Below are 14,183 nucleotides of genomic sequence, written 5' to 3'. Positions count from 1 at the left end.
ACCTGCAGTGCTTTCCCCTCCCCAACCATTCCTGATCTTTCTTTCTCACAAACAATTGCACAGCTGAGTAATCGCGTTTTCATAGTAATCCAACTTTCTAAATTTGAGATCAGTCTAGAAAAGAACAACATTCCCTTATTATAACAGTATATCACATCTCATCCCCCACTTTCAACACAGCATTCCAGCAAGTTCCCACTACCCATCTGATGAGGAGAGGAGGTAGGTAACTTTCTGCTGAAGACAACATCTCTCTTGCCTGTTTACACTGGAACCCAAGTCAAACTTTTTCCAAGCAAAGCTTCTCAGAGGAGAAGGCCAGAGCTGCAGCATTGAATGGCTCTCTCCTCACACTGGAGCTGTCAGCTACAATCAAAGCATCCATGTATGGTATTTCCAGTGGAAAAAAAAAGTACACAGATGTATAGTTTGCATTTATGTACTGTAGGGACACCCTTGAATCGTGTTAAAAAATGTCAGTCAAGACATCTGGTCAGCTGTCCTAATCCATATTGGGGTTTTTAGACTACTGTTATGCCCCAATATGCTTTGAACATTGCCAATATGCTTTCTCTGCAGTAGCAGCAGTGTGTCCCCTTTGGTTTCACAGCCCATCCCCGGCATTGTTTTTTATAGTGTCACGTACAGAGCAAAATGAAAAACCACATACTGTATCTCGTGTGTCTGGCTAATGAAACTGGTAGGACAAACCTTGTGTGATTAGGAACAGGGACGGATTGGCTTAGGTCTAGTTCATCTTACGGACTGCAAAAAGAATCAGCTGTCACTTGTGCCATGCAGCAGATGGACAGTTTGCATCCGATTTACATGCAGGCGCCAAAGCCTTTAGAAGCTTTGGCAGCCCACTTGCCATCAGGCAGCAGACTTTGATGTCCTGCAGATGGTTCCAGCAGCCATCTTGCTCGCTCGCGGTGCGCGGCGCTGTTGTGCCTCCTCGCCAGCTCCGGTGCCTCTGGAGCTGCCGCAGTGCGTGGTGCCCACCCAAGGCTCAGCACCCTTTGGCCGCTGCCTAGGCACAGTTGCATTTTCATTTCAATACAAAGCTCCGCTGCGCTTTGCTTTTATGGCAACTGCGTGCTTGCACCCACATTAAAAATCCTAACAGTGCCTACTGCAAGCTGTCCCCCCTCTCTCTATGCTGAGTTTTGCTGTGCTTCACATTTCCTACCTAGAACCCCGACAAATCCACCACCCCCGCTCCCTTCAACGATAATAGCATAATTTCAGAACAACCGCTGATCCAATTTCTGTATGAATTTAGCTCACCAATGCAGCTTTGCCTTAACACGGTTCAACCCGTCCTAGGTAATGACACGGAACAAAGAGTTTTCTTCATGGTGGTCAGGCTAATCTTGCTCCATGAATAGCCCAGAGTAATCTATCAGCAGTGGAAAGCTGTGGCTGGAGGTCTTCCAAAACCAGCTCTTTCGCATTTGGTAGGAGCAGTTAGGAATTCTGACTGGCACTATTAGTCGGGAGCCATGTCATCACGCTACAGAAGGGACTGCAGTTGTCCCCACTAGGTAGGATCAGCCCAGCATATTCTACCACATTTTTCCATCCCTTGAGTATTACTGGAAGTTCAGCAAAAAGTCTCTGATGAGGCTTTAAGAACCAAGCTAGAAGAGGCAGATTCAGTAATTGTGATTTCCAGACAGTCGTAAGTAATAGAAAATAAATGGGGGGGGGGGGGGGTTTGCGGGCTGGGGGGACAAATTCATATCTACACACACACACACACACACACACACACTCGTATAAATTGTCAATTAATGTGGACTGGTTACAGCCAGCAAACAAGAAAAAAAAAAATAAACAGTTAATTAGAGCTTTTGGAATCATTTATATATATACAGTGCATCATTTGCAGGTGCTACAAAAGTGAAAAATAACCATTATAATTACTAGTATTCAAAGATTCATATTTTCCCCCATGTAATTGATTTAGGATTATCAGTTTTCTTGTAGTTATACAAAAGGCCTGTCAAGGTGTTTCCACACGTGTTTGGCTCATGCATGTTCCAAAAACAAGTCAAAATGCCATTGTATTTTACACGGCAGAGTTAAAGTGACTCTGAAAAATAGGCCAGGTTTTACCTGGATCATTATCTCAGTTAAATTATCTTACATATGTTTTAATTTTTTTTTTGTTCATACTTTCTTCATCTTTTTTTCCCCCTTTTTCTTTTTTGTTAAAATGCATCTGTGTTTGTTGACTGCCCCAGATTATATCTAAGTGAGGAGTGGGAGTACTTGCACCTGGTACAGTATATGTAGCTTAACAATACATATCATTACATTATTTACAGCTCATTTTATGTTATTCAATAGTAAACTGCAGATTAACCCTTTGAGAGCCTGGCTGGTGCTACTCGGCGAGGCAGAGGAGCTTGGTGTTTTTCAGGGCTGTGGGAGTACATCTATAACTGCATTCATAAAGATGGCAGTGTGCTCATTATAAAGGAGATCACCACCAGAGCCAGCTAATTCCTCTCCCAGGAAATCTCGTCCGTAATCACATTCCTTACCACACCATGCTTGTACTTCTGCTGATAACACAGGTTATAAAAGGGACTCACTCAGTGCTGGAGTCAATTAATGAGCAGGCTTTTTAACCTCCTTTATTGGAGTACATTCGGCACCAAAGGGACCCGATGTTGTGCTGCTGGCAGGAAAAGGGCCCAAGAAATGCCATTTCAGGACATTTCAGGCCTGGGTCCAGTTCCCTGAAATGGGCATCACGACTGACCTCATTCGGCACTGACTCAGCAGCCTCAGCACCCACAGGAGAGGAGACAGCGCTCTGATAAAGCCTGAAGAAACACTTTTCCCACAGTCTAGAGAGGAAAGTTGTCTCTGACCAAAGGACTGATGGATTCAGGCATCACCTTCACTTCCCCTGCAGCTGGAAAAAGCCATGAGTCACAATCTCCCATTGTATTTGCATTTGTGGAGTGGTTTGCTTTTTTGGCCAGAGGAGAGAGGGAGAAAGGCAGGGAAGTTGCACAAAAGCAGAGGAAATGAAAATGGCAGGATCTGGGGTGACAAATTTCGGGACTGGGAAACTTGAATACACAATGCCACGCAAAACCTTTCCCTCTATTTTAGCAATGTTCAGCGTGGTCACGCCAGGCAGAGAAATGCACAAACTGGCCTTTCCTTTCCCCAGCAATTTGTTTGGCATACAGCACACGTATCTGTCAAAATGTTGAGCATGCCATGCGGTGCTGAGATAATTCTTCTGTGGTAAGCACCGAAGTAGGAAGGGGCTCCTGCATCATAACACTCCTATTCCTAACCTTTAAATACTCATCAATATCTCTGTTGCTGAATTAATCAGTCTCAAGATTATCAGCAATTTAGTTGCATTTTGTTGGTAATTAGCTTGATAAATTAGCATCTGCAATATAAAACTTGACATCTTATTGTTCCCTCAGTTTTATGGTACTTCTGGAAAAAAAAAAAAAAACAACCAAACAAACCAACCAAACAGCAGTTTATTTTAAAAAGTGATCATTTCTATTACAATAAAGACAGATACCAAAACCAAAGTTTGACAAGCTTAGTAGCTGACAGAAACAAGCTCCATTGATATCCACTGGGCAAAATATCAAAGATGAATAGCTTATAATGCAAACTTCAAAAGTATGGTTTAAAAAATAAAATTTGAATCCGTTCGCTGTGGGCAGCTGCTTCTTGTAAGTAAAATAAAATAAATGTTCAATGAATCAATTTTCCACATTTTCTGTAGAAAGACTGACAAATAAACTTTGAAACATGAGGGAATTGACAATTAATAGGAAATAAATGTATTTATTCCAGCAGGTCTCTCAAAGCTATCTGAATTTTCTCAAATCACGTAAGAAAACCCAAACCTTTTCTTCTCACCCCACCTTTCTGTTCTGGGCCATATTGCTACATCTTGGGGACACCCCATTGTGCAGGACACCAATGTCTTTTTCTGTTTTGGGGGCAATCAAGCAGCAACCAAAGGCAAGCCCATACTCCAATCTCCTCCTTTTCATGATGAAAGGAAAGAGCGGGTAGGTATCTTTCTCAGAAAAAAAAAAAAAAAAAGGCTTAAAATACAGCAATTTACCAGTACAGATGTGGTATTATAAACTGAAAATTCCACAGCATTTTACCTTAGCCATTATTCCTGATGTAGAAAACTGTGCTAATAGAAACATTCCTATTAATCTGAATTTGAGATATTTCATACAATGTATATTACCTTTCTGCTGCCTGCAACCTTCTGCCAGGTTTTTTTTTCCCCCTTTTTTTAGGAGGTGCTTTGAGAGGAATATGCCATGAGAACAATACACAGCTGCTGCTGTATAGAGATATCTAATTGTCAATATTGTGGAATTTCTACAGCTTATTACTTGCATTCAGTCTAATTCTGGGCAAATTGCCAGTCACTTCAGGGACATTCAAGTGAGCCATATTACACGTGGTACGGCATCACAGCTTTAAGATACCCGGCTGTTTTGCCTCTGGCCAGGGAATGTTTGTACCAATGCTACTGAGTGAAGGGGGGTAACTACAAATAAAATAAAATTTGTATTTTTTCAAGTGGGCTGCATTTCAAGCCCAGATGTTAGTAATGAAAGATTCAATTTAAGGATTTAAATTACAAATAAATAAAGTATGAAACAGATGTGATTTTTAAGGAAGTTCAAATTATCCAGGAAGAAAAATATCTCTGTGCATGACAAAGTAATAGGGATTGTCTTGAGAGTCTGTTGAAAACAATCTGCTGTGCTAGATACACCCTAAGGACAGGATTGGTTTGGAATGGGAAGGACTGGTGGAGCTTGTCATTAAACAAAAATTGTGTTTAATAAAACTTTATAACCGTGATTAATCCTATGAGGCCCTAAAGGAGTTTGCAGTTTCTGATAAACACATTTTCCTTGTTTGCAATGGTAATGATATTTTGAAGTGAATGGAATCTGAACAAAAAACTCTAAGGGTAAAAAAGGACTTGTCAGGTACCACCTATGAAGAAATTACCATGGCACAAAAGAAAGAAGGGCCACCCACAAGGGAAACCTTAGATTATATGTTTGAAAAAAGGGGGGAAATTATGGGTTGATACAGGTCTCTCTTTACAGTAGTTTGATCACCACAGAATTGCCTATAAAACCCACAGAAATTATTCGAGGTGATCTCGCATGTGAAGATTAGAATCCCACATGTACAATGCAGGTGCTCACTGGCAAAAGAATGAAGTACTGGAGCTGCTGCAGTAATTTTAAACCATGTGTATACAGAGAGCAGGGAACATCAGCCAGTGTAGTTGCTTTGCTGACCAGCACAAAGTCCCAGGGCTGCATGTTTAAAAACTCACATTTTGCAGGGAGAGCGTGCAAGCAGTCGCTATTGATGGTGATGATGATTAAGGATCTAATTCAGCAAGGTGTTGAAGAACACAGCTGGGTTTAAACAGTGGGAGACATGCACCTCCTTATGTGCTGCATGGACTTAGGCTGAAGAGGAGTCCTTGCATTCCTTGTCACCACAAAAATAATTTTTAAGGGTTCCACAAGAGAGTAAGAAATCTGTGTGCACAAACCAAAGGTAGAAGGATTGAATAGCACATTACAGAAACAAACATAGAAATATTTGCTATTCCCCCAAAAGGGTGTGGTATAGAATCCTTACACAATGGGGTGAAAGTAGACCAGGTCAGAATACCTGCAGTAATGATGAGCTAAGGATTATCTGTCTTTTACCTGATTTTATTTTGAGAGGCCATCTGTAGTAAGAAGATTTCTTCTTATTGTATGGGCTACTAATAAATTCTGTATGCGCTACTTACCAGCCCTGGAATGAGTGATTCCATGCCCCCTGCAAAAAATTTTTAAAACCCAAGGAAAGCAAAAATCCAATAAAACAAACAGCTTCCTCTGGTATGAATACTCTAGCACTTTCCCAAATTGTCAGAAGCCTTTTCTATTTGTCTTCATTTGGGACAAAGCCACATCTAGAAGTGCTCTCTTCAGCTAGGAAGTGTTTGGGTTTCTTTTTAATAGGAGAGAATAAATGCTTTCAAGCTATGCTAATTTTTTTTTTTTTAATTAACCTATTTATTTTTCTCAGTTTTATTCTATAGGGGTTATATTTGTTTGAGACCTTTTGAGTCTAGTTCCCTTGCCTGGCTTATATCTGAGTTTAATATCAAAAGCACAGCTTTGCTACCTCTTTGCTCTTTGTGATGAATTTTTCATTTCCTACATCATTCACAACTCCTTGCTGTAATTTCATATGGCCTGTATAGCACTGTATATATCTGGACCATAAACAGAGACAAAATCAGGTTGAGCTTTTATGAAAATGCATCCTATTAAAGTGCAAATTTCTTTGCACCACCATATCACAAGCAGCTTTCGCAGGAAAAGAAAAGAGTGTCAATCCAGTGTCAGCACATGGGTGGCTCCAGTGACCCAAAAGGCCTTTACAATCTCCAGCTCCTATGATTCTGTAAAGATATGGTGCTTCAAGGCAAAGCAAGGAATACTTTTTTCCATCAATCGTCAAATATTTCAGATACTTCTATTATTAAGCATAGCATAATAACATGAAAAGCAAAACTGGGTTGTAGGGTGAGAAGAAAACAGAGCACTTAATTGCATACACTGTTACTGTCCAGATTAACAAGCAAATGTCTTTTTGAGGAGGTGCTGGGGCATGTTATATAGATATGCAATGTCTTCTCTTCATGGAGAAAAGATTTTGCTTGTGAAGCACAGAAATCCACACACAAAGAAAAAAAAAAAAGAGAAAGACAACTAAACCCAAACCAGCCAACACAACAGATTTGTATTCCCTTCTGGCACAGAGTCCTCATTACCTTGCAGTGGAAATGAAGGAACCTCAGCACCTTTCAAAAACACAGTCTCTCAGGGATCATCTCCACAAGCCATGTGCACCTTTAGCTAGCTTACACAAGGAAGACTAACATATAAAAAATCTGATAGCATCTTCGCACCAAAACCTGTTAATGCTTCCTTCATAGCAACACACTCTTAGAAAAGCATTAGATCCTGAAGCAGTCACAGCTTTAAGGTGCCATTTATGTTTTTCTGGGACTGACTAGAACCAGGACCCAGAAGATACCTTGGGGTGTGCTCAAAGATAAGCATATTTTTGTACATCATGCATTTATTGGCCATCTGACTTTTTTTTGCTTCATTTTTCAAGTTATATTAACTTTAATTCTAATTTTCTTGTAGTGGCTAGTGCTGAATTGTATTTTTTCCCCCTTCAGATTCTAAGGTAATCATTTGAGGACTTGTCTTCCAGTTAAGTGAATTCCATACTGGCAGCATTACTTTACAATAGGAAAACAAGTAGAATAACAATTTATCATTTTTTGTATGGCTGTGTACAGAACAGTGGCTCTGTTTCTTGTATTATTATTACAGCAGCAATTAAAAGTGCCAGGCAGGGACCAGTTCCCACTGCATTATGTGCTATTTAAGCATAAAGTTCAGCCTCTCTAATAAGTTTACAGTCTCTCTTACTCAGTTCCAGACTTCCCTGCCCTCACAAACACATTGGCTTCTTGCTATATCATCTTCAAAGGGTGACCTGAGGATGCCCTTGATACCAGGCTTGTCTGCCATGAAGACCCAGACAGTAAATACTGTCTGTGCCTGGGCTCCAGGGCAGGCAGGAACACCCCCCACCCCAGAGAGCCTGGCAGCAGGAACACAGAGCCCACAGACTGCCTGAGAGGCCACCAAGAGATGGGCTGCAACATCACCTGTAGCTGCGACTCTGCAGATGCCTTTCCACCCCAAAATTTCAGCAGAGGGTTGTCTGCCTCTAGTTACAACTCCACCATGGGGAAAAGATGATGCTCTTTCCCTTACTTTATAATCCATACCCAAGGACCTCATCACACAGCTTAACATATCCTTTTCTATGGTCTTTTAAGCACAAGTGCACATCTGCAGAAATATTTCTAAAGCTATATGTAAAGTTTAATGTATAGTGCATAAATAACAGATGCACAAGTGCATCTTGAGATGAACAAATTCTGTGAACATATTCATAATTAGAGATTATAACACATTGCAGACTTCAGGAAAGATATTTTCTATGAGGAATTATAGGCATCAATGCATCGCAGAGTGAGGGGCTGGATTTAGATCATGAATCTCTTTTTCCAATTTATAAAGCTGCCAAAGTTGACAGAAGAGTAGGTAAATTAATTGATGATCCTCGTGCTATAAAGGTGTAGGTTTAAAATGTAAGCCTCCATATCCCACACATCCTGCCGAGCCTGAGGAATGCGAGGCTCCCTGTGGGATGAGAGAAGCCCTGTGAGTCAGACCATTTTGCCTGTGGGGTTTGAAGACTTCCCTGCTCTGGGTTTATTCCCCTGTGGTGCAGTGCCTGCCTGATGTTGAGAGCTGGTGTGCACCCACCAGCACAGCTCAAGGGGCTCACCATCCTGTGGGACCCTGGCTAATGCCTCTGTACACAGCACTGACATGTGTGGAGGTGCCAGCCTTCTCAGAGCTCATTTTGGATTGCTTACATTAACCTTCATTGCACCTCCTGGACCTGCTCTTCTACTTGCTTCACATGGATAGGTTAAAGCACAAATACAGGTGCTGCAGGTAAGGACAGCGTGGGAGAGCCTGCAGGTTTTTTGCCAATACGACACCTGATCTATGGGATAAAAAGACCACTTTGGCTTCCAAGGACCTCAACCTGACAGCTTTCATGAGCACTAAATCCACTTTTAAAAAATGGAATCCCTCGATAGAATTAAAGCCTCGTAATACAGTTGTCTGTTATTTATTCTATATTTAATAATCCTTCTCTATGACACACATTGGAGATATAGGAGATGCTCTCATAAACTTTTTAAAATAAACCCATTTCTTTCCCAGGAGGCTCCACCTGACACAAACCATTACTGAAGATTGACAGGAAAGTGTGCTGGTAGCCAAGACATGCTCTAAGACAAGAAGAAGATACTTAAATGATTTATTTGTGGTAAGGCATTTGAGAAGCTGTTTGGCCTGTACAGAAATGAGCAGGGGTACTCTACCTCAAAACTGAGGCACCAATTTGGGGAAAAAAATTGAAATGCAGAACGTGTCAATTTATTGCACTCATTAGTTATTGAAACAGTATTTGTTTTTTCACAACTATTAGCCATTTACCACTGGTTTCAAACCAGCAAGTAGAAAAAGATAAGAACCATGAAGTCCCCTTGGGAACCCTACTCTCCCAGGAAGGGGAAGGGAGTTATTTTGATTGCCCAGTGTGTAGTAGGAGGCTGACAGCTGATCATGTTGAATCATTTCAAAGTTCAATACAAAGTCAACAGAAGTACAGAGGCAAGAAGCCAGGGAATCCTCCCAGGAGTCTAGATTGCAGGAAATAAAACCTAAATCAATGCACCACCAAGGATGCCTATCAGCAGACCATTAAAAAACACCAAACTCTCTTCTACAGCTGAAGAAAAATCCTGGCGTCACCTCTCCTAAACAGAGGAACAGTTTTTCTCCCAGAGCTGCTGGTTTGGCTTGGGGAGGGATTTGGTTCTAGGTCTGTACCTTATTAGACTGTAAATCATGAAGCAAGAGATCCCCCAAGCACTCCTCCAGAATGGACAAGAACCAGCTGAAGGCTCAGAAAAATCTTTCCACCGTATATGCAAAGATGGAAGCGTGGATACAATGACTTCTTTTCTTCTAAATTGCAAGTGGCTAAACACAAAACAACAATAGACATAAAACAACAAAAGTAAGACTTAAAATACTGGTAATTTTTTAATCCCTGTAAGCAAACTTTCCCTCTAATATGAGAAAAACAGGCTTTACTGAGAGGATAAATCTGTCATTTCTCAGACCAAACAATTTTTTCCACCTGTTTTAAAGGAAGAGGAAAGAGATGGGATATGGAAAGGTGCATGAGCCAGGCTGTGCAGTAGAGGCTGCTTGCAGATTTAATTGTACTGAGAGCTGCTGCCTCTCTTTATGTCTGCTAGATTTAAACCACCTTACACCACTAACAGATCCAAGGCAGCAAAGCACATCAACATGTGCTGAGCTCTAACTCATTCGGATTACTCACACGCCTAACAAAAATCATGTGCTCATGTGTTTTTCTGTGCTTCTCACCACAGAACCAGAAGCAATTTAGAAATGTTTTCACTCTGGAATGAAATTAAGAATTTGGGAGTAGTCAGCAGAGGCCTTTTCTAAAAAACCTTCATTTCTTTGTGTCTCTGCAACTTGACATTCTGCTGTTTCTGCCATTTACATCTTGTTAATGCTGGGCAGGTGTTCTCCAGTGCAGGATTTTCCATTTGCAGGATGTCAGAGGGACACACATAGGACAGTGGGATTCTTGGAAGCTGCAAGGGACTGGCAGCCTCTGAAGCTGCATGAGAAACAGCACGATGTCAAAATTTACCCTTGAAAATATTTTAAGTTTCAGATGTTGCATCACGTACTTGGCTAAATTAAATTTCCCGGCAACTGTTTCCTTAAGCAAACATTTGCTTTCAAACCAATCCCAGATTTTTTATTTTTTATTTCCCCCCTCAATATAATATCTGAATCAGCAGATTTTAAATACTCAATATATCTTTAAATGCCAATGCACAACAAGTATAGCAGGTGTTTAATTGTGGTTTAAATATCCACATTTTTCACATTTTACAATCACAATTAAAATTAAGCAATAACACCAAAGGAGTTCCGGTATGCAGCAATAATACTTACCCATATAGTGAAATTGATAAGGATCCAGATATAATGATGCCCATTGTAGTAACCCTGTGGTGACTGATTGCTATTCTGCTGTTAGCAAACAACTAAGAAATACTTTATTTTTTTCAGAATTATCAATTTGTTTCTAGGGTATGAGAACAATGAAAACCTTGAGGGAGAAAGCAATAGTTAGTGAGGTATTAAAACAGTTCTATAACTAATAAAAACACTAAATCAAGTTAGATATGCAGCAGTGTGTCATTTCTATTTTAATAAAAAAGTACATTATTCTCTCCTCAAAATTACAAAATTTTATTTTTTTTAGTCATTGCCAGCATAATCGGAAAGTTTAAAAAAGTCATAAATCTACAGTTTCTGGAACTGTCATTTATGTGATTTCTATTCTTTAAAAAGACTGAGTATAGCACATGTATTCATAAAACAATCTTTTTGAAAACTTATTTGCATCATTGCTCAGATTTTTTTTAAGGGGAGAGCAAGGGGAATTTTATACAAAAAAATGTTAGCATTTCCTAATGTCTCCATACATGAGTGATCTGTGAAACACATTCTTAGGAGCTATGCCTCCTACATATATTGTACTACATAGTAAAATAAATCTAATGGATTCAAACTGCACCACAAATCCTGTGGTATGGGAAAATCAACAGACAAACTGAGCTCTTCTAATGCAGAGACCTAAGTAATAAAATTCACCATTCAAATAGTAACTGATGGTATCACCACAAATTAACATGGAAAAGATCATATTCCTCATCTTCCAAAAATCCAGAGCAAGAGAGAAGTGACTGTCACGTGGCTGGGGGTGATATTTTTATAATTTGGGTGATCTGAAATTTATTGCTTTTTAATATTTAATAACTCAATCCCGTAGTTCTCGCTCAAGTAATTTTCCCATAGAGGTCCATAACATGTACAGATATATAGAAACAAAATTCAACATACATTTAGGAACAATGATAAATAAACCTTGGTATTGGTACCATTCTGGTGAGAAGGGCCAGAGGGAAGCAGCAGCTGCCATGAAAGATGGTCACTTACTTGAGAAAAGGAAAATTTGAGACTTCTTGACAATAGTACTCCTTCCAGACATGCTGAAACAAGCACACCACGACACTTCAAGCTTCATTTTCTGCTCTGCCACCTGTACCACCAAAAATATTAATCCTTTTGTGCACCTGGGAGACCTGTAGCTTTATGGAAAATTAAACCTGGATGGAGCCATATTGCCCACTCTTCCCTTTCTTCCTGAAATTAGAGGGAAAACCTGAGATTTTCCTTGATGAGGTGAATGGAATGGTGACCAGTTGCATTCCCTTCCCACCTCAACTCTCCTGGACATACAGGGATAGTGCTAATCAAGAGTATATAAAAGGATAAGAGTATCTACACATGTTCAGTCAAAATATGGATGCTCAATGAAATTCACCTTCCTTCTTCAAGCCCTTTCCAATTAAAATGTTTCACTTTATAAAAATATCAAGGCAATCTAGGGGGAAACAACTGAATTTGTTTCATTTTATTAAAAAAAAAAAAACTAAAAACCAAAACCAGCAATCTAGGAGGCAGAAGCATTTTGACAGTCTTAAAAGCATATTTTTGTTGACTTAGTGTAAGTCCAGCTTGCCCTCCATGGCTCATATTTCCTTGGATTTGGACTTTGAAAACATTCCTGAGATGTTAACATTTCATACAAGTCATGAAAATGTTTACATTTCCAAAGTTCTTGTTGAATGGAAGCATGGTTTCTTGCCCAAGTCTAGCAAATTAGCCTGCTCCCAAAATAAAGCATTGGTGAGAAGCTAATGCAGTTTAATTCCCATTGAAAGAAAACCAACCATTTCTAAATCCGTTCTTTTTCCTACAGATGTACCATCTGGAGAAGGTCATGAAGGAGGAGAGAGAAAGAATGGAAAGGAACAGAATGCAGAAAGGCTGCCATGTAGAAGACTCCAAATTTTGATGAGAATACATGCTAAGGATGTGGTGAGCTACACGATAAATGAGCGGGTGGGAAAGAATTCTCTGACGTTGGTTGGCTGATGTGTGGCCATCGAATAAATAGGTTGTGATTAAGAGGCAGTTCCCATCATAAAAAGTTTACAGTCTAAATAATTCAAGCGCACAAAGGACCAAAGGAAGAAAAACGAAATTTGTGGATGGGAAACCAAGGTACTTTGCTACCACTCTACTCTGTGTCCTTCTTATCTGACCCACTGAGCCTTTTCTTACAAATGCATTTTTGATGCGCTTAACAAAATGCATTCACTTCATGCAGTTGGCAGACTTAGTTGTTGCATCAAAAATAGTTAATGGCAAGTATCAGCATTTTTATATTTCTTTCCTTGTGCAAGTATTTAATAACAGGGAAATAGCAAACAACAGCTGTGTAAAGGGAAAGAGCAGTATAAATGAATGCTTATCCTGCATCACAGGGAATGATAGAAGCCTGAGACTCAGACTGGGAAATTCCCCCAGATTGCAGCCAGGTGCTTTTGTGAACCACTCAAGACTGGCCAGGAGAAATCTGTTTGCCACTCAAAACTAGTCAGGAGTAATCTGACGGGAGTTACTGTTCACAGGTACCTTGTGCATATATGGGATCTTATAAGGAAAGCATGAGTCTGCCTGTAAGTAAAAAAGACAAAAAAACCCTCCAAAATAGAGAGATCTAAACAAACCACATACACTAAACAGACCCCATTGGGACAAAAATAATCAGAAGGTCTGCATGCAGGACAGGATGTTGACAGTGACTCCAGCTCTACTGGAACAAAACTGCCCCTGACATCCCTGAAGACAAGGGCTTTTGCCCAGCTGGGAAAGTCTGACTTGCATTGCCTTTGCCTTTGATGGCACTACTGAGCCTCATTTTAGGAGAGTTGTGGATAAAGAGGGGTTTTTTTTCCTCTCTCTCTCTAGGCTTCCTTGATCTGATCATGACGCAAAAAACCTAATTACAGCAATTAATACAGAATTAGAATAGTTTCATGCTAACTCTGTGAGTAGCTTTCTAGCAGCAGATTGCTTAGAGATACAGGGTTTGAAGCAAACTCTAAAGCTCTTATTTTCCTGATTACAGCTGTTGAAAAACTAACATGTTGGTCCTCAGAATGAAGAGAGAAAGATGACTATGAAGCCCGTGTGAGTATATTATTCTGCAAAGTGCAGCAATACATTAATATAGACAGAGGCTTACAAAAGAACTAAGGAATGTGCTCAGAAGCCAAACCCCTTTTCATTCTCAGGCTCTTTACTCCTTTTTGGTGCCAAAAAATTATGCCTACCTGGTTATTTCCCTTTAACGTCACCAGAGAGATACACAAATCTAAATGGGAAAACAAAAGGGGGAGATGTAAAGGAAAGGAGTCAGCTGCAAATGTTCTTCAGTAACTTAAA

General features: G+C 40.0%; 1 long non-coding RNA gene across 2 annotated transcripts; it reads right to left on the bottom strand.

The window, feature by feature from the left end:
* Positions 1–3,502: 3,502 nt before the first annotated feature.
* LOC139591112 (uncharacterized) lies at positions 3,503–13,693 on the bottom strand. Of its 2 annotated transcripts, XR_011679560.1 has the most exons (4): positions 11,826–13,693; positions 10,776–10,932; positions 9,603–9,755; positions 3,503–8,333 (listed from the first exon to the last, which is right to left on the bottom strand). It is a non-coding gene; the product is annotated as an uncharacterized lncRNA (long non-coding RNA). The 2 variants fall into 2 exon arrangements; XR_011679559.1 differs by having other exon boundaries at positions 10,776–13,693.
* Positions 13,694–14,183: the final 490 nt, after the last annotated feature.

The sequence above is a fragment of the Agelaius tricolor genome, unplaced genomic scaffold (assembly GCF_023055355.1).
Source record: "Agelaius tricolor isolate 1412-34295 unplaced genomic scaffold, bAgeTri1.0.p SCAF_6, whole genome shotgun sequence".
In the NCBI taxonomy this organism is placed as follows: domain Eukaryota; kingdom Metazoa; phylum Chordata; class Aves; order Passeriformes; family Icteridae; genus Agelaius; species Agelaius tricolor.
The sequence above is the reverse complement of the archived record's forward strand: the minus strand, read 5'-3'. Positions and strand labels throughout refer to the sequence as shown.